The sequence below is a fragment of the Heptranchias perlo genome, chromosome 3 (genome assembly GCF_035084215.1).
Source record: "Heptranchias perlo isolate sHepPer1 chromosome 3, sHepPer1.hap1, whole genome shotgun sequence".
NCBI classification, from domain to species: domain Eukaryota; kingdom Metazoa; phylum Chordata; class Chondrichthyes; order Hexanchiformes; family Hexanchidae; genus Heptranchias; species Heptranchias perlo.
Window position 1 is genome coordinate 33,677,494 of NC_090327.1, and position 25,937 is coordinate 33,703,430.

The following is a 25,937-nucleotide window of genomic DNA, read 5'->3' on the forward strand; positions in this document are numbered from 1 at the left end:
AGCTGAGGTTGAAAATCAGCCACTGAATGGCGGAGCAGGCTTGAGGGGCCATATGCCTACTCTTGCTCTTATTTCTTATGTTCTTATCTTTAATTCTTCCTTAAGCTTTTCCATACTGTCTGCCTCTGTGGGCTGTCCATTCCACTTATTCACAACCCCCTGCATAAGGCAGTTAATAGAAATTGTCTGTGCACCTTCCTTCTTCTAAGTTTGAGCCACTGTCCCCTAGTCCTAGAGTTTGTGGCTCTCTTAAACATATTTTCGAAGTTCAATTTATCAATTTACTTACGAATCTTTAATCTTTGAATAATATCTCCCCTAAGCTTTCTCTTTCCTAGAGTAAACGGTCCCAGCCTTTCCAATCTCTCCCTGTAGCTCAGATGTTTTATTTAGGCATCAGGTTAGTTTCCCTTTTCAGCAGTACTTCCAATGCCTGAATCTCATTGCTGTGTAGTAGGGTGACCAGAACTGTACACAGTGCTGCAGGTGTGATGTAACGAAAGGATTAATCAGACTGACCTGAGGTCTGTTAATGTAACACTGCTATTGGTTTCTCTTCATATTGTAGTAATAGTAACCTTTAGCTTTTGCCTGTTGTTAGGAAGAATAAGTCAATTCAAGTGCAGTGACCACTGAACTGTTGAATTCAGACTGACCTCAAAGCAAATGATTAGTTTAGTAATTAAAAGACATTCCAGTGCATACATTCCAGAGAGCTTTAATTGGTTGTTAACAAGTTCTGCAGAAAGGAACATCTGTGACTACATCATCCTTTTCAGAAGCAGGAGATTGCTATGGAATGGTACAGATTTATAATTAGAAGTTTCATTTCGTAGAATAGTAACAAGAGTGAAACTATCCATAAGGTGACAAAGTAGGGCCGTTATACTGGTCTATGGAAAAATAACTCATTAAAACTAAAGTTACTGATAAGGGACAAGGGAATAGGCTCATTAAAATTCACCTTATATGGAATTGTATTAGGCAATGCAGAAACTTGCGGATTGTCACGTAGAAGGGTTAACAAAAAGATATAAAAAGTGGATGTTGGAACAGAGACTTAGGATTCAAAGGTCTGCAGATTGTATACCGAGCTCCGAACTGCAACATACTTGAGTCCTCCAGCTAAAACTCACAAGATTTTGTCGTAAGTACTGCTGTTAAGTGTATGTTTAATTATTGTGTACTTAATAAATCTGTGAAATCTGACATTCAATTTTTTTTATATTCATTCATGGGATGTAGGTGTCGCTGGCAAGGCCAGCTTTTATTACTCATCCCTAATTGCCCTCGAGAAGATGGTGGTGAGCTGCCTTCTTGAACCGCTGTAGTCCATGCGGTGGAGGCTCTCTCACAGTGCTGTTAGGAAGGGAGTTCCAGGATTTTGACCCAGTGACAATGAAGGAATGGCGATATATTTCCAAGTCGGGATGGTGTGTGACTTGGAGGGGAACGTGCAGGTGGTGCTGTTCCCATGTGCCTGCTGCCCTTGTCCTTCTAGGTGGTAGAGGTCGCGGGTTTGGGAGGTGCTGTCAAAGAAGCCTTGGCGAGTTGCTGCAGTGCATCTTGTAGATGGTACACACTGCATCCACGGTGCGCCAGTGGTGGAGGGAGTGAATGTTTAAGGTGGTGGATGGGGTGCCAATCAAGCGGCTTGCTTTCTCCTGGATGGTGTCGAGCTTCTTGAGAGTTGTTGGAGCTGCACTCATCCAGGCAAGTGGAGAGTTTTCCATCACACTCCTGACTTGTGCCTTGTAGATGGTGGAAAGGCTTTGGGGAGTCAGGAGGTGAGTCACTCACCGCAGAATACCCAGCCTTTGACCTGCTCTTGTAGCCACAGTATTTATATGGCTGGTCCAGTTACGTTTCTGGTCAATGGTGACCCCCAGGATGTTGATGGTGGGGGATTCAGCGATGGTAATGCCATTGAATGTCAAGTGGAGGTGGTTAGACTCTCTCTTGTTGGAGATGGTCATTGCCTGGCACTTGTCTGGCACGAATGTTACTTGCCACTTATCAACCCAAGCCTGGATGTTGTCCAGGTCTTGCTGCATGTGGGTACAGAATGCAGCATTATCTGAGGGGTTGCGAATGAAACTGAACACTGTGCAATCATCAGCGAACACCCCCATTTCTGTCCTTATGTGGAAAATTGCCCAGGTTTGTCCTGTCCATAAAAAGCAGGACAAATTCAATCCGGCCAATTACTGCCCCATCAGTCTACTCTCAATCATCAGCAAAGTGATGGAAGGTGTCGTTGACAGTGCTATCAAGAGGCACTTACTCACCAATAACCTGCTCACCGATGCTCAGTTTGGGTTCCGCCAGGACCTCTTGGCTTCAGACCTCATTACAGCCTTGGTCCAAACATGGACAAAAGAGCTGAATTCCAGAGGTGAGGTGAAAGTGACTGCCCTTGACATCAAGGCAGCATTTGACCGAATGTGGCATCAAGGAGCCCTAGTAAAATTGTAGTCAATGGGAATCAGGGAGAAAACTCTCCAGTGGCTGGAGTCATACCTAGCACAAAGGAAGATGGTAGTGGTTGTTGGAGGCCAATCATCTCAGCCCCAGGACATTGCTGCAGGAGTTCCTCAGGGCAGTGTCCTAGGCCCAATCATCTTCAGCTGCTTCATCAATAACCTTCCCTCCATCATAGGGTCAGAAATGGGGATGTTCGCTGATGATTGCACAGTGTTCAGTTCCATTCACAACCCCTCAGATAATGAAGCAGTCCGTGCCCGCATGCAGCAAGACCTGGACAACATCCAGGCTTGGGCTGATAAGTGGCAAGTAACATTCACGTGATTCACTCGACTGATTCCTGGGATGAGGGGGTTATCCTATGAGGAAAGGTTGGACAAGTTGAGCCTGTATACACAGGAGTTTAGAAGGATGAGAGGTGATCTTATTGAAACATATAACATCCTGAGGGGACTTGAAGGGGTAGATGCTGAGAGGATGTTTCCCCTTGTGGGAGAGACTAGAACTAGAACTAGGGGCCACAGTTCAAAAATAAGGGGTCTCCCATTTAAGACGGAGATGAGGAGAAATTTTTTCTCTCAGAGGGTCGTGAGTCTGTGGAACTCCCTTCCCCAGAGAGCGGTGGAGGCAGGGTCATTGAATATTTTTAAGGCTGAGTTAGATAGATTCCTATTGACTGGGACAGCCAAAGCATTAGGGGCTTGGATGGAGAGAAATTTGTTGAGTGTATTCAGGAGGAATTTCTCATTCAGTATGTGGATGGCCCGACTAGAGAGGGGGCAAAACATGACCTCCCTTGGGAAATAAGGAAGGGCAGGTGACCGAAGTGTTAGTGAGGGATCACTTTGGGACCAGTGATCATAATTCCATTAGTTTTAAGATAGCTATGGAGAATGATAGGCCTGGCCCAAAAGTTAAAATTCTAAATTGGGGAAAGGCCAATTTTGATGGTATTAGACAGGAACTTTCAGAAGTTGATTGGGAGAGTCTGTTGGCAGGCAAAGGGATGTCTGGTAAGTGGGAGGCTTTCAAAAGTGTGTTAACCAGGGTTCAGGGTAAGCACATTCCTTATAAAGTGAAGGGCAAGGCTGGTAGAAGTAGGGAACCTTGGATGACTCGGGAGATTGAGGCCCTAGTCAAAAAGAAGAAGGAGGCATATGACATGCATAGACAGCTGGGATCAAGTGGATCCCTTGAAGAGTATAGAGATTGCCGGAGTAGAGTTAAGAGAGAAATCAGGAGGGCAAAAAGGGGACATGAGATTGCTTTGGCAGATAAGGCAAAGGAGAATCCAAAGAGCTTCTACAAATACATAAAGGGCAAAAGAGTAACTAGGGAGAGAGTAGGGCCTCTTAAGGATCAACGAGGTCATCTATGTGCAGAACCACAAGAGATGGGTGAGATCCTGAATGAATATTTCACATCGGTATTTACGGTTGAGAAAGGCATGGATGTTAGGGAACTTGGGGAAATAAATAGTGATGTCTTGAGGAGTGTACATATTACAGAGAGGGAGGTGCTGGAAGTCTTAATGCGCATCAAGGTAGATAAATCTCTGGGACCTTATGAAATGTATCCCAGGACGTTATGGGAGGTTAGGGAGGAAATTGCGGGTCCCCTAGCAGAGATTTTTGAATCATCCACCGCTACAGGTGAGGTGCCTGAAGATTGGAGGGTAGCAAATGTTGTGCCTTTGTTTAAGAAGGGCGGCAGGGAAAAGCCTGGGAACTACAGACCGGTGAGCCTGACATCTGTAGTGGGTAAGTTGTGAGAGGGTGTTCTGAGAGACAGGATCTACAGGCATTTGGAGAGGCAGGGACTGATTAGGAACAGTCAGCATGGTTTTGTGAGAGGTAAATCATGTCTCACGAATTTGATTGAGTTTTTTGAAGGGGTAACCAAGAAGATAGATGAGGGCTGTGCAGTAGACGTGGTCTACATGGACTTTAGCAAAGCCTTTGACAAGGTACCGCATGGTAGGTTGTTACATAAGGTTAAATCTCACGGGATCCAAGGTGAGATAGCCAATTGGATACAAAATTGGATTGACGACAGAAGACAGAGGGTGGTTGTAGAGGGTTGTTTTTCAAACTGGAGGCCTGTGACCAGCGGTGTGCCTCAGGGATCGGTGCTGGATCCGCTGTTATTTGTTATTTATATTAATGATTTGGATGAGAATTTAGGAGGCATGGTTAGTAAGTTTGCAGATGACACCAAGATTGGTGGCATTGTGGACAGTGAAGAAGGTTATCTAGGATTGCAACGGGATCTTGATAAATTGGGCCAGTGGGCCGATGAATGGCAGATGGAGTTTAATTTAGATAAATGTGAGGTGATGCATTTTGGTAGATCGAATCGGGCGTTAGGGAGAGTTATAGAACAAAGAGATCTAGGAGTTCAGGTTCATAGCTCCTTGAAAGTGGAGTCACAGGTGGATAGGGTGGTGAAGAAGGCATTCAGCATGCTTGGTTTCATTGGTCAGAACATTGAATACAGGAGTTGGGATGTCTTGTTGAAGTTGTACAAGACATTAGTTAGGCCACACTTGGAATACTGTGTACAGTTCTGATCACCCTATTATGGAAAGGATATTATTAAACTAGAAAGAGTGCAGAAAAGATTTACTAGGATGGTACCGTGACTTGATGGTTTGACTTATAGGGAGAGGTTGGATAGACTGAGACTTTTTTCCCTGGAGAGTAGGAGGTTTAGGGATGATCTTATAGAAGTCTATAAAATAATGAGGGGCATCGATAAGGTAGATAGTCAAAATCTTTTCCCAAAGGTAGGGGAGTCTATAACGAGGGGGTATAGATTTAAGGTGAGAGGGGAGAGATACAAAAGGGTCCAGAGGGGCAATTTTTTCACTCAAAGGGTGGTGAGTGTCTGGAACGAGCTGCCAGAGGCAGTAGTAGAGGCGGGTACAATTTTGTCTTTTATAAAGTATTTGGACAGTTACCCGGGTAAGATGGATATAGAGGGATACAGGCCAAGTGCAGGCAATTGGGACTAGCTTAGTGGTATAAACTGGGCGACATGGACACGTTGGGCCGAAGGGTCTGTTTCCATGTTGTAAACTTGTATGATTCTATTAACAAGGGAGTCAAAGGTTATGGTAAATAGACAGGAAAATAGGGTTGAGGTCGCAATCAGATCAGCCATGATCTTATCAAATGGCAGAGCAGACTCGAGGGGCCGAATGGCCTACTCCTGCTCCTAATTCATATGTTCGTACGTTCGTATCCCTTTCTATTTGGTTTGCACCATTCCTATTATTGATAACTGCCCCCAATGTGAGCGCTGCACTGTTGGAGGTGCCGTCTTTCAGATGAGGTGTTAAACCTCTCGGGTGGACCTAAAAGATCCCAAGGCACTATTCGAAGAACAGTCCTGGTCAGTATTTATTCCTCAACCAACACCACGAAAAAAAAACTGATTATTTGGACATCGGGGCAAATTTTTACCCCCAATGGGGGCGGGTATGAGGTCAAAATGACAGAAGCTGGAAGTGGGACCACATCCCGGCTTCAACCTGCCCACTTCCAGGTGTAACCCAGGCACGTTCGGATGCCTGTGCGCAACTAAAACCCGGAAGTCCACGGCCAGTCCTCGCCCTCTCTCTCACATTTTGCGCTTTTTTCTCCTACAAGGGACAACCGAACAGACCTGTGAGTGACTGAAGGTGCCATATTCACCCGAATGATGCAGTGAATTGGATGAGGAGGAATATCTTACAGATGCATCAGAGGTTAACCGTCACACAGATGCATCATGTTGCATAAGGATTGGGGTGAGGGTCAGTGTTGGGTTCATAAATGGGGAGGTGAGCAAGTGCATAGAAAGTGAAGGATGGTTGCTGGTGACAATTAAAATGGGTTTAAGGAGTCTTGTGATGTTGTGATGGAGTACACTTGCCAAGACAAGGGTGATGACGGTGTGGGGGGAGGGGGGGTGGCGATGTTGTACACAACAGAATGTGGGTGATATTGCGAATGTATTCACTTTTCCAGATCTACTCAGGTCATTGAATCGCTTCCTGCACTGCAGCCAACACCTGGGCATCTTGCTCCTACTTGTTACCCCTTGTGCTACCTCCAGCCAAACCTTTTTAGTGACAGAGCCAGGTTCCTGCCATCCCTTGGAAAAATAACCTCCCTTCTTGCTCTCACTGCAGCCAGTAGCACATCTAGAGAGGCATCACTAAATCCAGGCACTGCCTTTGTTTTCTTTGACTCTTTTTCTCCTTCAAAATCCATTGTTGAACTGGCCCTTCAAATAATGCAGTTCCGATCGAGTCATCTGGGTACGCAGTATGCCCACTGCGCAGCTTGGAGATGTGAAACCAGGAAGCAAAGATAATTGACTGCAATCAAGGTACGATCTCAGATTTAAACGGGTTCACTTTGCTTCCGGGTACCCCAGGCACAAATCCACCCACCCGCTGAGTTCCCGTCTCAACATTAAAATCCAGGCCATTATCTCATTGTGGTTTTTGGGACCTTGATGCACGCAAATTGGTTGCTTAGTTTCCCTACATTACAACAGTAACTACATTTCAAAGTCACTCATAACAACTGACATCTGTTCCTGTACATGCTTCCCTTATTTGATTACAAAGCTCACGGTTCATCCTGGTGACCTGGTGAACTACAGGAGACAACCATTGTTACTTTGCTTCCCTCTTGTCCCTCATTCCTACCCACATTAGACACAACCTGACCAGATAGCCCTTGCTCTATTATAACCAAGTTCTCTTTCACAAAAAAGCTACAATCCCTCCCAGTTTGTCATTTCAATCTCCATGAAGTAATCTGTATCCCTTTATGCAGTGCCAACCCAGATCGTTCTTAAATGAGGTCTCTGGAATGATTATAATATTGTAGCCTTTGTTTCTATCAAGGACCTCCAAGTCTCTCATTTTATTTCTAAGGCTCCTGGCATTAATATATAGAACCTTGAAGAATCCATTTTCCCCACTACCTAGACTGATGTGTTTATTTTGTCATTGTTTCCCCACATGGTCATATCCTTACACTCTACACACTTACCTGCTCTATCAGTGTCTGCACTTGATCCATTATTTAACAGACTCTGAGCAGGGGAGTTCTCTTGGTGTCCTGTCCATCATTTATCCCTCAACCAACAAGTAGAAATAAACAGATGATTTGGTCATTTATTTCATTGTTGTTTGTGGGACCTTGCTGTGCGCAAATTGGCTGCTGCCTTTCCTACATTACAAGTGGCTACACTTCAAAAAAAGTACTTACTTGGCTGTAGAACACTTTGGGGCATACTGAGGTTGTGAAAGGCACTGTATAAATGCAAGTTCTTTTTCTTTGTTTTGTTCAGGACTCCTGATCATAGCCACAAAACACCCTATCTATACTCTAATTGCAGAACCCCTTACAACTACCACTCTCCTGATCTTATGGCTAGTGTTTATCTTTTGCCCAGAGATAACCCCTTGTTCAAGAGGCAATGGTGTTGCTCTTAATTACCCTGCCCTTAATTAATTTTATCCTTGTCCTAGGAGTTGAGAATTTGGACAAGTCCATACCCACAGGGTTTTCAATTGTAAACAATTTTACAACACCAAGTTATAGTCCAGCAATTTTATTTTAAATTCACAAGCTTTCGGAGGCTTCCCCCTTCGTCAGGTGACACCTGACGAAGGGGGAAGCCTCCGAAAGCTTGTGAATTTAAAATAAAATTGCTGGACTATAACTTGGTGTTGTAAAATTGTTTACAATTGTCAACCCCAGTCCATCACCGGCATCTCCACAACAGGGTTTTCAGCACTGGTTGCTCCTGTCTCTTCCTCTTTCTCCTCCTATGGATGGTCAACCACTTTCTCTCCCCTGCTTCATTAACTCTCTCTTTCTGTGTGGAATGTGTTTTGCAGGAACCTTTCTCCTCCACATTTGCTGCAGTGAGTAGCCAGCTGGTCCTTGAGCTCAGCATTCCTTTGCCCGTGAATCACAACTCACTGATTCTGCATGCATTTGTACTTCTATTAGATGCTTTACAGACATTGTTAATGCTGCACACTTCACTAGCCTAGCTCCTCATACTATAATTGCTATACTTCTAACTTGTATTATACTCTAGACAATTAATTAGAGATAATACTCAGTTACCTGCCTGGTCTTGTACATTCAGATCACTCTGTCTCACTACTAAACTCCTGTTCAGGCCAAACTTGTTTTCTTATCTTCTTTCTCTAAAAACTCACTCTGTCATCACCTTTCAGCTCAAGAAGCCTCTCGCTAGCACAAACTTATTTGATACCAACAGGAATCTGGAAAATCAATTGAGAATTAGCTCCACTTTCATAGCATCGACCTTAATTCACATGCATAATCAGCACTATCCAAATAACTTAATTAACTTTGCAGTAAAATTACTTAATTTAAAATAAAACAGCACAATCAGCACAATCCTTGGACAGTCGCAGTTACACCAGCACACTTGCAACACAGTCACCATCTACAACTCATCTCCTTACTGCAGGATTTTGGACTTTGTGATATGAACTTTTTGGTGCCTCCTCTTTTAAGGAGGACTAAGTAAGGCCTATGGAGTGGGAACTGTCAGAACGACCCTCACCCAGGATCTGTGAGATGGATAAATGAATGAACTTAAAACCCTGGATTAGAAGGTGAATAACGAGCATAATTGGTTAAAGTATGAATAGCAAATGAAGGATAGCCCACGTGCAATAAATACAATCGAAATGAAATTACCGGTAGACTAATTTGGGATCGATAGCCTACCGAGGAACAGATCTTGTATCAAAACACCAATGTGGCAAAGACCCCTCTGGGTCGTAATTGTTAGCTTGGCCAAAATCAAAGAGCATGCTGGATCTTGTTACTGCACAAAGCTGCCTTAAGGAAGAATGTACTGTCTGTACTTTCCAAGAACATTTACTACAGAAAGAGATAAACAAGGGGACAGATAAGACAATTATTCTGCTAAACCGTCAGAAATGAGAGGAAAACAACAAGCTATTCTGCACAGCAAAAGCTTCAGGAGGAAAGATTTAAAACATACAGGCTTGCGGAAATTTTCAAGCAGCACGCAAGGAAGAAGTCATCAATGAAGAATTAACCACCTCAACTCTCCCAGAAAAAGTATTTGATCACCTTTCCTTCTGAGTTGTACTCCCCATCCATTACCGAGAAAAACTGTTGTGTCTTAATGTCAGTAAAATTATTTAGGGTGTTTAAAACTATACTAGAGTCAGTCTAGGTTGATTCTTGCCTTTTGAGACCTATAAAAGAGAAAACCCTACATTGCCTTCTCCCACAGCTCGACAAGCCTCTCACGTTTTTCCACTTCTCTCCTGAAAGCAGTAGCTAATGCTTGAGCAATTTTCCACAGGTACCAGCTCTAATACTTCACCCTGCCACATTTCCCGACATTACAACAGTGGCTACAATTGTTCTTTGGCTGTGAGGTGCTTTGGGACATCCCGGGGTTGTAAAAGTTTCTATATAAATGCAAGCTTTTTCTTTCTTTCTTTCTTTCTTTCTGTCCATTTCAACCTCTAATGACATTTTTCTACACCTTAGTAGTTTTTGATTTACCATGTGAATTCTCATCTATTCCTTTTAATCTTGAGGATATCTTTAACTATGGGACTTGACTCAGTGTTTGAGTAAGCAAGTCTCCTAGTTCTGATGCATGCATGAATCAGCTTGGGTTGACTTTAGCAGCAAAAGCTTTTATAGTGATGGCTGAGTTTGAAAAAAAACTTGAGCACATCAGCAGAAAATTAATTTGCTTCACAGTAATTCAATAACAACAATTAGTTTAAGTTAGTTACTAATTTGAAAGCTAACACCACTAACTTTTTTAATTACTTTTTTTTGCATTTAGTGCTCATTAAGATTTTAGTATTATCCAACTACAACAAAAGCAACAAAAACTTGCACTTATATAGCACCTCTAACGTAGTGAAATGTCGCAAGGTGCGTCACAGGACAGTAATCAGACAAAGATTGACACCAAGCCAAAGAAAGAGACATTAGGATAGGTGACCAAAAGCTGTGTCAAAGAGGTAGGTTTTAAGGAGCGTAATTAAGGAGGAGAGAGAGGTGGAGAGGTTTAGGGAGGGAATTCCAGAACTTAGGGCTTACGCGGCTGAAGGCATGGCAGCCAATGGTGTGGCGAAGGAAGTGGGGAATGCACAAAGGACCAGACTAACACTTTGTTATATCAGGCACCCAGTGGCAGTTAGGAATAATCCCAGTTCATGGGTTAGATACAGATTCCAATTCATTAAACCCCAATAATGTGCCTCCCAAGAGCACTGCCTACTATATCATGTGACAATTTTCCATTCATCAAACCAGCTATCCCATGGCCTCTCTGGTTTCCACTTTAATGACTAACAGTACAAATAAAAAGAAACAAAACTGCAAATGAAGGAGGTCTAAAATAAAATAAAAACTCACCACTTGCCCTGATGGGTGCAGTTGCAACAACACTCAAGAAGGTTGACACCACCCAGGGCAGAGCAGATTGCTTGATCAGTGCCCCTGTCACCAGGCTCAATACCCCCCATCAACGGTGCCCTATGGCTGCAGCATGTATGATCTACAGGATGCACTGCACCTCCTTCGCTTGTGATTTCTACCAACGAGAAGAACAATGGCACCAATGTTGTGGGAAAACCATCACCTCCAAGTTTCCCTTCAAGTCAGGATGGTGTTTGACTTGGATAATGCGGCCTTGCCAGCGTCACCCGCGTTCTGAGAACAAAAAACATATAGCAGGTGATGTAAGAAAATGTAAGCTAAATTTTCAGGCAAAGTCTGAAAATACTGAAAATGGAAAAGTAGTAGAATTGGGAACAAAGGCAGGGGGCAAGGGTAAACAGACAGTCCAACCAAATAGAGGAAGTTAATGGGTTGCATGACTTGCAAACTGCTTAAAAGAAAAGCTGGAAACTATGCAATGTTATAAAAGATCACCTTAGTCAAGCAACAAAAAGACATTGGGATAGATCTTGGCGTTTGAAGGCAATGAAAATAAAAATCAGGAGAAATGTAAAACAGGCTGCTGACTGACTATCACCCATTTTACACTATCGCACAAAATCAAGATCTACCCCATTAAAAGAACAAAACAAAATGCACATAGACAAGGGAAAAGGTGAAAAAATGGGAGAAATTGAAAGAAAAGAATGAAATCATTTTTTTGCAGTTTGCCTTGTAATTCATCCAATTTCTAAAGTTTGTTAGCTAAACACTGAAGGGTAGAAATGTATATCATGTCAATATTAGCGATTAGAATATTTTCCTTATTCATGGCAAGATTTGGCCTGCACAGCAGACAACCTGTATGAGCGCACATACAGCCACCAAGAAATTTGTGGCACTGCTGCAGCTGCATCAACCATTTAAAGAGCCACATTTGAGCTGAGCAGGAAGCTTAAATGATTGAAAGTGAAAGTCTGCAGTGAAATGGAAGGATCTAGACAGTGCACTCCCAGATATACTGTTGAAAACCATGGGGTAGAAATTCAGGCATTTGGGCACGCAGTATAAAAAATGGGCACTGCGCGGCTGAATTTACATGCCCATGACCTGATGCTCCATGATTCTTTGTAAAAAAGGCTTTATTCTTCATGTGCAATATCCTTGCAGATCTACTGAGACTGCAAAGTAAGCAAATATTTGTAGCATGTCTTTTGCTCACATCTTATATCATTAAATATTTGTCTAGTTTTTTATGTTTTTTTTGTAAATTATGTACGTTGCAAGTAAATCAAAACTTGAAGAGACAGCTATAAATTATTCGTCATTTCAAGTTTGTTACTGGCTTGCCCCTGGTCTTGCATTTAACAAAACAGTAAAATTCTTTTCATAACATCCTTGAATAACATTCAAGATTTGCAATGTCGTTTTATGTTTAATCAAACAAGGCTCATTTGTGCCTGCAGTTGTACTCAATATATGGCTTGCAATGATTTAAAGACTAGGATTACGATGGTGTTACAGGACCTACTAAATCGTTAAATAAGTTTACTGAGTTCAAACTGGAATCCCCAAACTCCATCAGATTTCTGTTTCTCTGGGGCTGGAGGGACTACAGCACGGTATAGAATCCATAGCATCATACAGTGCAGAAGGAGGCCATTTGGCCCATCATGCCTATGCCGGCTCTTTGTAAGAGCTATCCAATTAATCCCACTCCTCTGCTCTTTCCCCATAGGCCTACAATTTTTTTCTTTTCAAGTATATATTCAATTCCCTTTTGAAAGTTACTATTGAATCTGCTTCCTTCACCCTTTGATGAGGTTCAAATCGGGTCAGGCTGTGATGCTACTCCTGCCGACTCTCACAGTCCAAACTCACACATGGACCAATGGTCACATGATGGGAGGGGGTAAAGTGGGAGGAAAATCCAGTGCTGTTACTGTAGCAGCTGAAAGGGCCAAGACAGCCATTTTGTGTCTGTAATAATGTGGCTGACTGCAATGTCTGAGGCTGGTGCTTCTACATGACTCCAAGTCCAGAAATGTAAAGATTCTTCAATAGAGGTGTTACTGTCTGTAATCCAGCAAAGGAGGACCCTAGCTATTTTTGGTCCTTGGGAAGGAGGCCCATGGAAAGAAGTGGCCTTGACAACTCCTGCACAGCTACTTAATGCTGGAAGAAGTTTATTGACTTCTCCAGGCCAGTCAAGGTAACAGGAGGCAGTCATACCTTGCAACAGTGCACTGTAGTAAGCATGTTTCCCAGATGCAAATACCTAACCTTCACTGCAAGGAACACTATATGTGACATGACACCTATGCACAGGAAATACCACAATATCCTTCACACACTCTTCCTTCTCCTGCAAGTGTTTCTTAATCCACAGCTGAACACGTAGAGCAACAGTGGTAGACGCAATCTGATTGATAGCACTCAGATTAAGCATTAGTTATAACATACACAAGCTGCCGGTAGACCCACAAAGTAAAGTTGTGCATTCCTGAGAGTGTGTTAGAAAAGAGTGAAAGAAAAAACATACATTCTCAGCAAGCTAAGGATAATCACCCCACCCTCCAGGAATTACATTACGGAATACACTATCCTCAGTTCAGTAGACATTGAGTCTGTTTTGATTTGGCGAGAGAATTGGATGGATTTTATTCACAGAGTAAAAGCCTGAAGTGGGAAACACACCAGCTGTGCCCTTTGCTGGGCTGTTTTGGATGAGTTATTGAATCTGACATTGTGAAACAGCTAAATTAAAGCTCATAAGAACATAAGAATTAGGAGTAGGCCATACGACCCCTCGAGCCTGCTCCGCCATTCAATGAGATCATGGCTGATCTTCGAACTCAACTCCACTTTCCCGCCCGATTCCCAAATCCCTTGATTCCCCTAGAGTCCAAAAATCCATCTATCTCGGCCTTGAATACACTCAATGACTCAGCATCCACAACCCTTTGGAATAGAGAATTCCAAAGATTCACAACCCTCTGAGTGAAGAAATTCCTCCTCATCTCAGTCTTAAATGGCCGACCCATTACCCTGAGACTATGCATCCTAGTTCTAGACACTCTAGCCAGGAGAAACAACCTCTCAGTATCTATCCTGTCAAGCCACCTTAGAATCTCATCTGTTTCAATGAGATCACCTCTCATTCTTCTAAACACCAGAGAATATGGGCCCATTTTACAATGAAACAAAAAAGTCAACATATAGGTGCAGCAGGTAATCTGGAAGGCAAACGGAATATTGGCCTTTATTTCTAGGGGGATGGAGTATAAAAGCAGGGAAGTCATGCTACAACTGTACAGGGTGCTGGTGAGACCACACCTGGAGTACTGCGTACAGTTCTGGTGCCCTTATTTAAGGAAGGACATACTTGCATTGGAGGCAGTTCAGAGAAGGTTCATTAGGTTGATTCCGGGTATGGAAGGGTTGTCTTATGAGGAAAGATTGAACAGGTCAAGTCTATACTGATTGGAGTTTAGAAGAATGAGCGGAGATCTTATTGAAACATACAAGATTCTGAGGGGACTCGATAGGGTAGATGCTGAGAAGATGTTACCCCTCATGGGGGGAATCTAAAATTAGGGGTCATAGTCTCAGAATAAGGGGTCGCCCATTTAAGACGGAAATGAGGATGAATTTCTTCTCCCAGAGGGTCGTGAATCTTTGGAATTCTTTACCCCAAAAAGCTGTGGAGTCTGAGTCATTGAATACATTCAAGCTGAGTTAGACAAAGTTTTGATCAGCAAGGGAGTCAAAGGATATGGGGAAAGGGCGGGAAAGTGGAGTTGAGGTAAAAATCAGATCAGCCATGATCTCATTAAATGGTGGAGCAGGCTCGAGGGGCCGAATGACCTACTCCTGCTCCTATCTCTTATGGTCTTAAGGTCTCATTTTACTCAATCTCTCCTCATAGGACAACCCTCTCATCCCAGGAATCAATCTAGTGAACCTTTGTTGCACCGCCTCTAAAGCAAGTATATCCTTCCTTAGATAAGGAGACCAAAACTGTGCACAGTACTCCAAGTGTGGTCTCACCAAAGCCCTGTACAATTGTAGCAAGACTTCCTTACTCTTGTACTCCAACCTCCTTGCAATAAAGTCCAACATGCCATGTGCCTTCCTAATTGCTTCCTGTTCCTGCATGTTAACGTTCTGTGTTTCTTGTACGAGGACTCCCAGATCTCTCTGAACACCAACATTTAATAGTTTCTCAACATTTAAAAAATATTCTGCTTTTCTATTCTTCCTACCAAAGTGAATAACCTCACATTTCCCCATATTATACTCCATCTGCCACCTTCTTGCCTTCTCACTTAACCTGTCAATATCCCTTAGCAGATTCTTTGTGTCCTCCTCACAGCTTACTTTCCCAGCTCACAGTTGAAATGACATGATCGGTGAAGCAGCCAGGTTAATGAATCTCTTTACTGGTGATTATTAACAACATCAACAACAACTTGCATTTATGCAGTGCCTTTAACGCAGTAAAATGTTCAAAGGCATTTCACAGGAACGTTAACAAACAAAATTTGACACCAAACCACATAAGGCGATATTAAGGCAGGTGAGGTAAGTTTATGGAGAATCTTAAAGGAGGAGAGAGGTAGAGAGGCAGAGAGTTTTCTGGAGGGAATTACAGAGCTTAGTGCCTGGGCAGCTGAAGGCATGGCAGCCAATAGTGGAGCGATTAAAATCGGGGATGTGCAAGAGGCCAGAACTGGAGGAGCGCAGAGATCTCAGAGGGTTGTAGGGCTGGAGGAGGTTACAGAGATAGGGAGGGGCGAGGCCATGGAGGGATTTGAAAACAAGGATGAGAATTTTAAAATTAAGATTTTGCCAGACTGGGAGTCAATGTAAGTCAGCGAGCACGGGGCGATGGGTGAACAGGACTTGGTGTGTTAGGATACGGGCAGCAGAGTTTTTGATGAGCTAAGTTTATGGAGGGTGAAAGATGGAAGGCCAGCCAGGGGAGCATTGGAATAGTCAAGTCTAGAGGTAATAAATGCATGGATGAAGGTTTCAGCAGCAGATGAGCTGAGGCAGGGGCAGAGATGGGCAATATAACAGAAATTGAAATCTTCTTCCCTCTAGTTCCCTCAATATCTCTCCCTGGATCCTTCCCATCAATTATACCATCAGCACCCCATTGTTAAGTATTGTTTAAATCAACAGCTACAGACAGAACACAAAGAATGTTGATTTCTAAATTTCCTTATCACACTAACTCTTGCAAGGTAGAGTTATGTTGGCGTTTTATACCCTCTGGGACCCAACTGAATTGATCGGTCTTCATGTCTTCATCAGATCAGGGAATGGTTGCTGGAAGCCTATTTAACCATAGGGAGCATCACAGCCAATCTTCACACTACCAAAAAAAAAGCATTAACTAGCTATTCATTTCATTGCTGTTTGTGGGATCTTGCTGTAAATTGGCGGCCAAATACAACTACACAGAAACTATCACTTCAAAGAAAGAACTCACATTTATATAGCGCCTTTCAAAACCTCAAAGTCAATTATGTAGGTATGAGGGCCGAGTTGGCTAAGATAGATTGGGAAATTAGATTAAAAGATATGATGGTAGATAAGCAATGGCAAATATTTAAAGAAATAATTCATAATTCTCAATGAATATACATTCCATTGAGAAATAAAAACTCCATGGGAAAAGTGATGCAATAGTGGCTAACTAGAGAAGTTAAGGATAGTATTAGATTAAAAGAAGAGGCTTACAATGTTGCCAAAAAGAGTGGTAAGCCTGAGGATTGGGAGGGGTTTAGAAATCAGCAAAGGATGACCAAGAAATTGATAAAGAGGGAGAAAATAGAATATGAGAGTGAACTCGCAAGAAATCTAAAAAAAGATTGTATGATCATCTACAAGTATGTAAAAAGGAAGAGAGTAGCGAAAGTAAACATCGGTCCCTTAGAGGCTGAGACAGGAGAAATTATTAAGGGGAGTAAGGAAATGGTAGAGACGTTAAACAAATATTTTGTATCCGTCTTCACAGTAGAAGACACAAAAAACATACCAGAAATAGTGGGGTCTAATGAGAGTGAGGAACTTAAAGTAATTAAGATTAGGAAAGAAAAAGTACTGGAGAAATTAATGGGACTAAAAGCCAACAAATCCCCTGGACCTGATGGCCTACATCCTCGGGTTTTAAAAGAGGTGGCTGCAGAGATAGTGGATGCATTGGTTTTGATCTTCCAAAATTCCCTAGATTTTAGAACGGTCCCCGTGGATTGGAAGGTAGCAAATGTAATCCCGCTATTCAGGAAAAGAGGGAGAGAGAAAACAGGGAATTATTAGCCAGTTAGCCTAACATCAGCAGTAGGGAAAATGCTAGAATATATTATTAAGGACGTAGTTACAGGGCACTTAAAAAAAATCATAATATGATTAGGCAGATTCAACACGGTTTTATGAAAAGGAAATCGTGTTTGACATGTTTATTAGAATTTTTTGAGGGTGCAAAACCAGCAGGGCAAATAAAGGGGAACCAGTGGGTGTAGTATATTTGAATTTTCAAAAGGCATTTGATAAGATGCCACACAAGAGGTTGTTACACAAGATTAGGGCTCATGGGATTGGGGGTAATATATTAGCATTGATTGAGGATTGGTTAATGGACAGAAAGCAGAGAGTAGGAATAAACAGGTCATTTTTGGGTTGGCAGGCTGTAACTAGTGGGGTGCCGCAAGGATCAGTGCTTGGGCCTCAGCTATTTACAATCTATATCAATGACTGCTGTCAATACAAAGCTAGGTGGGAAAATAAGCTGTGAGGAAGACGCAAAGAGTCTGCAAAGGGATATCAACAGGTTAAGTGAGTGGCCAAGAAGGTGGCAGATCGAGTATAATGTGGGGAAATGTGAAACTATCCACTTTGGTAGGAAGACTAGAAAAGCAGAATATTTTTCAAAAGGTGAGAGACTAAGAAAGATTGGTAGACAGAGGGATTTGGGTGTCCTTGTACATGAATCACAGAAAGTTAACATGCAGGTACAGCAAGTAATTAGGAAGGCAAATGGTATGTTAGCCTTTATTGCAAGGGGGTTGGAGTATAAGAGTAAGGAGGTCTTGCTACAATTATTTGGAGCTCTGGTGAGACCAAACCTGGAGTATTGTGCACAGTTTTGGTCTCCTTACCTAAGGAATGATATACTTGCCTTAGAGGCAGTCTAACAAAGGTTCACTAGATTGATTCCTGGGATGAGAGGGTTGTCCTATGAGGAGACATTGAGTGGAATGTGCCCATATTCTCCAGTGTTTAGAAGAATCAGAGGTGATCTCATTGAAAAGTATAACATTCTTAGAGGGCTTGACAGGGTAGATGCTGAGAGGCTGTTTCCACTGGCTGAAGAGTCTAGAACTAGCGGTCAAGGTAAGAGGTCGGCCATTTAGGACCGCGATGAGGAAAAATTTCTTCACTCAGAGAGTTGTAAATATTTGGAATTCTCTACCCCAGAGGGCTGTGGATTCTCAGTCGTTAAGTATATTCAAGACTGAGATTTATGGATAGTTGGACACTAAGGGAATCAAGGGATGAGGGGATAGGACGGGAAAGTGGAGTTGAGGTAGTAGATTGGCCATGATCTGATTGAATGGTGGAGCAGGCTCAAGGAGCCATATGGCCTACTCCTGCTCCTTATGTTCTTATGTCCCAAACCGCCTTAGAGCCAATTAAGTACTTTTGAAATGTAGTCATTGTTGTAATGTAGGAAAAGCGGCAGACAATTTACACACAGCAAGTACCTGACTGGTGTTTGAACCCACAACCTTGTAATTCAGAGGTGAGAGTTACTACTGAGCCACAGCTAACTTCTAAATGGTCTTTATTCATATGTATATCAGCTTGACTTAATTGGCTGTCCTCTCACCTCTGAGTCAAAATCCCCAACACCAGGATTTAAGCTAGGCTAACACTCCAGTGCAATCCTCAGAGGGCATTGCCCCACCAGAAGTTGTGTCCTTCGATTGAGACGTTGAAATGATTTGCACTCTGTTTGTTTAGCAGCACAGGTTGATTAAAGATCCCAGGGGTGCTATACGAGAAAAAGTAGAGAGTTCTCCCGGTCAGCATTCCTTCTTCAACCAAATTCCACCAAAAATAGATTAACTGCTCATTCATCTCATCATTGTCTATGGAATGTTGCAGCATGTTTGAGTGTTTGTCTACACAACAACAGTGACTGCTCTTCAAAATAATTCATTCATTTGGTGGAACTGTTTAGACATTTTAGCTTGATAAATGCAAGTGTATGACTCCATACTTTCCAACATTACAACTCTCTCTTAGAGATGAAACAATACATTCAGAAAGAAGCCATGTATTTGTAAAGTGATTCCACGGCAGTGTTTTTGTGGTAGTCTAGTACTGAGCTGTAGCTCCCCGGCTTACCTTATTTGAAAGGAATAATGATGATCTCCATACCGGCAACAACTGTGAAGATAATTAGAACATGATTGGTAAATTAATCATACAGAAATTCTGCCAGCCAAACAAAGGCATTTGCATTGGATGTGTTAAAGCACTCCGCATACCCATTACACAGAGATCACAGTCTGCGTATAGAGTGCCAGGACAGGCCCATTATTAACGAACAATAAAGGAGAACTGGCTTGCTCTTGGGTAAATTTACCGGGCAATAGCTGTCTCCGGAATATATTGGAAAAAGTGTGAATAACTGGTCCTTGTGTACGCTTTTGGGCTTTGTCTGAGTGCTCTAGTGTCACATTCCCACCTCTGCTCTGTAATGGAGCTCCTGTGGCAGTCGAACACATCTGTCTCCACAGAAACAAAACAAAAGCTGCTTGTTCATGAAAACCATGCAAATGTTAGCACTGTTTGGGGGATGTTTGTATTATAATTGCTATGAATGCACATTAATGAGGCCTGTTGAGCCTATTACCATAATTTCTATCATTCGCTCATTCTATCTCCGGCTGAGCAGAGAAGGCTATGGTGAGATTTAATAGAGATGTTCAAAATTATGAGGGGTTTTGATACAGTAAATGAGGAGAAACTTTCTAGTGGCAGAAGGGTCGGTAACCAGAGGACACAGATTTAAGATAATTGGCAACAAAACCAAAAGGGAGATGAGGAGAATTATTTACGCAGCAAGTTGTTATGATCTGTAATGCACTGCCTGATAGGGTGGTGGAAGCAGCTTCAATAGTAACTTTCAAAAGGTAATTTGATATGCACTTGAAAAGGAAAAATTTACAGGGCTAAGGGGAAAGACCCCCTGCTTTCCAGTTCCTCTCTCTCCAGCCCCTGGTCTCCAGCTCCTGTCTCTCCAACCCCTGGTCTCCACTTCCGGACTCTCCAGCCCATGGTCTCCAGGTCTGGACTCTCTAGCCTCTAGTCTTCAGTTCCTGTCTCTCCAGCTCCTGGTCTCCACTTCCGGACTCTCCAGCCCATGGTCTCCAGTTCTGGACTCTCTAGCCTCTAGTCTTCAGTTCCTGTCTCTCCAGCTCCTGGTCTCCACTTCCAGACTCTCCAGCCCCTGATTTTTAGTTCCTGTCTCTCCAATCCCTGGTCTCCAGTTCCTGCCTCTCCAGCCTCAGGTATCCAGTTTCAGTCTCTTCAGCCTCTGATCTCTAGTTCCTGTCTCTCCAGCTCCTGGTCTTCAATTCCTGTCTCCCCAGCTGCAGTTCTCCAGTCCCTGTCTCTCCAGCCCCTGATCTCCAGTTCCTTTCTCTCCAGTCCCTGGTCTCCAGTTGCTCTCTCTCCAGCCCCTGATCTCCAGTTCCTTTCTCTCCAGTCCCTGGTCTCCAGTTGCTCTCTCTCCAGCCCCTGATCTCCAGTTCCTTTCTCTCCAGTCCCTGGTCTCCAGTTGCTCTCTCTCCAGCCCCTGGTCTCCAGTTCCTTTCTCTCCAGCCCCTGGTCTCCAGTTCCCCTCTCTGCAGCTCCCTTTTCTCCAATTCCAAGTCTCCCACACCTCTCTCAAGCTCACTGTCCCTGTACACCTGCAGTGGCAGCAGTATGTGGAACAGAGTGCATTAAAATCAAATTTGCCGCTGTCTGGGAGCCATGGTGATGCATTTTTAGAACTGAGGCATAGTTCTTTTAATTCAATTTTTTTGGCTGGTAAGTCAAGAATCATTTTACATATGGGTTGCCATAAATGTGGATAGATACTATACCTCTGTTTTATGACATCATTGTACATACATGGAATCATAGAATTTCACAGCACAGAAGGAACCCATTCGGCCCATCATGTCTGTGCCAACTCTCTGAAAGTGCTATCCATTTAGGGCCATTCCCTCTGTGGAAACTTGGGGGTCCCTCACCCTTGGCTCCTGCTAACCTACATCTAACCTCATTGGACTTGCTGAGGTTAATTTTGACTTTGGCCGATAGTGTGGAAAAGGCGCCATCGCTTCAGCCTCCTGTTATACATCTCTCCCGATTGAAGTCAGTGGAAGTGAAAATTGGGAGAGATGTATAACGGGCGGCCGATCCGATATCGTCTGTTTTACACAATCACCCAAAGTTAAAATCACCCCCGGTCAGTTACTACGGTGAGATTGTGTACAATCCACATCAAACAAACAGAAACTGTACTTTTGACAATGTCTCAGCAGTTTGATCGGGAACTCTTAAACATGGTGATGGTTTCCGTGAGTGTCAGGCTACAAGCTGATCAAAAAAAAACAGCCCACAGTTAAGCAGCTTCATTGTTATTGTCTCACATGAAGCTCTATAGTTCCCTTCTACAGTGTCTGCTGTCATCTTGGTTGATAACTTTGATTTCATGATAGGGTACAAAATTTGAAGTCAGTAGAAGTCAGTAAAATAACACCAGCTAAAGAGAAGTAGAATAAGAGAGAGAGAGAATGTTACAAGAGGTGGGTGGTGCTCCACTTAACTGTTTCCATCTTGCTTGCTTGCCTGTGCCTTTGATTTTTTTCCCATCTGTTGTGATCTAGACCTAGAGACGAGGTTGAAGAAAGGGGGAGGACAGAAGAAGGATCACTGACATTGCCCCAAAGAATAGGGGTGAAAACAGGGGTGGGGGGATGTGTTTGTGGGGCTGAATAAAATCAGAGTAGAATAGATTAAACCAACAGCATCTACTGAACGATTTCTCATTACTCATAGACAGAAGCAGAGGCCTTCAAAGCAAGCTGAAGACAAGCACTGACCTTGTAAGATGAGGAACTCCACAAAAAGCTTGATCTCCTGTTGCTGTTAGAGGTAGATTTTGTACCCTATCATGAAATCAAAGTTATCAACCAAGATGACTGCAGACACTGTAGAAGGGAACTATAGAGCTTCATGTGAGACAATAACAACAACAACTTGCATTTAACATAGTAAAACATCCCAAGGCGCTTTACTCTAGTGTTATCAAACAAAATTTGATACCGAGCCAGATAAGGAGATATTAGGACAGGTGACCAAAAGCTTTGTCAAAGAGGTAGGTTTTAAGAAATGTCTTAAAGGAGGAGGAATGAGGTAGAGAGTTGGAGAGGTTTAGGGAGGGAATTCCAGAGCTTAGGGTCTAGACAGCTGAAGGCATGGCCGCCAATGGTGGAGCGATTAAAATCGGGGATGCTCAAAAGGCAACAATTGGAGGAGTGCAGAGATCTCGGAGGGTATAAGGATGGAGGAGGTTACAGAGATAGGGAGGGATGAGACCATGGTGGGATTTGAAAACAATGATGAGAACTTTAAAATCAAGGTGATCCCAGACCGGGAGCCAATGTAGGTCAGCGAGCACAGGGGTGATGGGTGAACGGCATTTGGTGCGAGTTAGGATAATGGCAGCAGAGTTTTGAACGAGCTCAAGTTTATGGAGGGTGAAAGGTGGGAGGCCAGCCAGGAGAGCATTCGAATAGTCAAGTCTAGAGGTAACAAAGGCATGGATGAGGGTTTCACCAGCAAATGAGCTGAGGCAATGGCAGAAACGGGCGATATTACGGAGAAGGAAGTAGGCGGTCTTGGTGATGGAGCAGATATGTGGTCGGAAGCTCATCTCGGGGTCAACTAGGATGCCAAGATTGTGAACAGCCTGGTTCAGCCTCAGACAGTGGCCAGGGAGAGGGATAGAGTCGGTGACTAGGGAATGGAGTTTATGGCAGGGTCCAAAGACAATGGCTTCTGTCTTCCCAATATTTAGTTGGGGAAAACTTTTGCTCATCGAGTACTGGATGTCGGACTAGCAGTGTGACAAATGAGAGACAGTGGAAGGATCGAGAGAGGTGGTGGTGAGGTAGGACTGAGTGTCGTCAGCGCACATGTGGAACCAGAGGTTGTGTTTTCGGATGATGTCACCTAGGGGCAGCGTGTTGATGAGAAATAGGAGAGGGCCAAGGGTAGATCCTTGGGGGATTCCAGGGGTAATGGTCCAGGAGCAGGAAGAGAAGCCATTGCAGGTGATTCTCTGGCTACGACTGGATAGATAAGAATGGAACCAGGCAAGTGCAGTCCCCCCAAACTGAACGACAAAGGAGAGATGTTGGAGGAGGATGGTGTGGTCAACCGTGTCAAAGGCTTCATACAGGTCGAGAAGGATCAGGAGTGTAGCACCAGCATTCTGGCCATTTTTATGAATCATATTTTAAATCCAATACCCCCAAGAAAGAACTGTACTGTTTGGCATGCTTGTGGGAGCGGCTTAGGGAATAAGATTGACTGGCAGGAGTTCCAAGCCAGGTTATCCTGACTAAGGTGCATTCATATGCAAACGGACATTTCGCACTGACAGGCTGGGTGGAAGGGAACCCAGGCCAATTGACGTTATCACCATTTAACATGATTACTGGGAACAATACCCCGAGAGGTAACTCAGAGACACTCAGTCCCAACCGAAACTGGTGGAAGGCAGGAGACGGCCGGGCCATTGTCTTCCAGGAGAGAAGCCAGTTAAGCGAGATTGGTTTGAGATCGAAACCCATAACCTGCTAATGGGGGCCATCAACTCGGGAAACGACAGACACCCAGTAATCAGCACCCATTGTCTCTCCAGGTGCAAGGCCTGGGAGCGGGAAATCAAAATAGCATTTTTCACAAATGTAAGGAATCTTACAACACCAGGTTATAGTCCAACTGTTTATTTGAAAATCGCAAGCTTTCGGAGGCTTTCTCCTTCGTCAGGTGAGCGAGTGTGGGATTCCATGGAAAGTTATCGCATTTATAGTCAGAGAACAATACCTGGTGATTACAGATAATCTTTCCAACTGCCCGTTGTCAAGGCAATCAAAGTGTTCAGACAGAGTGATGTTACCGACAGGACCACCGAATACACAAACGGCCAGAACACAAAACAGAGAGAGAGAGAGAAACATCCGAAAGGAAGAGAAAGACAGAGAATGACCCGTTGTGTTAAAAACAGATAACCTTTTTTCGCTGGTGGGGTTACGTGTAGCGTGACATGAACCCAAGATCCCGGTTGAGGCCGTCCTCATGGGTGCGGAACTTGGCTATCAATTTCTGCTCGACGATTTTGCGTTGTCGTGTGTCTCGAAGGCCGACTTGGAGAACGCTTACCCGAAGATCTGTGGCTGAATGTCCATGACTGCTCAAGTGTTCCCCGACTGGGAGGGAACCCTCCTATCTGGCGATTATTGCGCGGTGTCCGTTCATCCGTTGTCGCAGTGTCTGCATGGTCTCGCCAATGTACCATGCTCCGCGGCATCCTTTCCTGCAACGTATGAGGTAGACAACGTTGTCACTGCGACAACGGATGAACGGACACCGTTCCCATACTGGGAGGCGAAATTTGTAAAAGTTACCATAGTAAGTAAGTGGGTACTAGATAGAGGTTGCCTAAACATATTTCACATAGGTCCCTTACAGCTAACAGAGGGAGAGGATATCACCCCATCAGCCAAATAAGCTTCCAGAGGTGAAGGAACAGTTGACTAATGCACTGCACCACTCAGCCCCCTGCAGTGGTATTGGTGCAGTTTAGGGTATGAGGGAATTATAATTGGACATAAGATAAAGATAGAAAATGTTGGAAATACACAAGAGGTTTAAAGAAAGAAAGACTTGCATTTATAAAGCGCCTCTCACGATCTCAGTACGTCCCAAAATGCTTTACAGCCAATTAAGTACTTTTGAAGTGTAGTCACTGCTGTAACTTAGGAAACACGGCAGCCAATTTGCGCACAGCAAGCTCCCACAAACAGCAATGCGATAATGACCAGATAATCTGTTTTAGTGATATTGGTTGAGGGTTAATTATTGGCCAAGCTGAAAGCCCACCTCCTTCTACTCAGGGCAACTAAGGATGGGCAATAAATGACAGACTTGGCCGCGTGGCCCATATCCCAAGAATTAATATAATAAACAAATTTGTAAACACAGAAGTATTCAGTTCTGAATACTAGTGAGGGCAATGGTTCCTCTGGGGCGTGCAGCCAGTGCCAAGTCCACAGCACCATGGGTGGCTCAGCTGTACAGGGGGCGAGGAGAAAGATCAGTTGAGCAATAGTGATAGGGGATTCAATAGTTAGGCGAATAGACAGGCGTTTCTGCGGCTGCAGACATGATTCCAGGATGGCACGTTGCCTCCCTGGTGCCAAGGTCAAGGATGTCACTGAGCGGCTGGAAAACATTCTGAGGGGGAAGGGTGAACAGCCAGAGGTCGTGGTCCATATCGATACCAATGAGATAGGTGGAAAGAGGGATGAGGTCCTGCAGGCAGATTTTAAGGAGCTAGGAAAGGAATTAATAAGCAGGACCTCAAAGGTAATAATCTCCGGATTACTCCCGGTGCCACGCGCTAGTGAGTTTAGAAATAGGAAGATAGAGCAGATGAATGCGTGGCTGGAGAGGTGGCGCAGGAGCGAGGGCTTTAGATTCCTGGGTATTTGGGACCGGTTCTGGGGGAGTTGGGACCTGTACAAGCCAGGGGGGTTGCACCTCAACAGGGCCGGGACCAATATCCTTGCAGGAAGGTTTACCAGTGCTGTTGGGGAGGGTTTAAATTAGCTT

The 25,937-nt window shown here is 43.7% G+C and overlaps 1 long non-coding RNA gene across 1 annotated transcript in view; it reads left to right on the forward strand.

Annotated features, from left to right (window-relative positions):
- Positions 1-1,080: 1,080 nt before the first annotated feature.
- Positions 1,081-25,937, forward strand: part of LOC137306069 (uncharacterized) — a 37,527-nt gene continuing 12,670 nt past the window's right edge. The window contains exons 1-2 of the long non-coding RNA XR_010958818.1: positions 1,081-1,147; positions 6,135-6,274. This is a non-coding gene — a long non-coding RNA (uncharacterized lncRNA). The remainder of the gene's footprint in view (positions 1,148-6,134; positions 6,275-25,937) is intronic.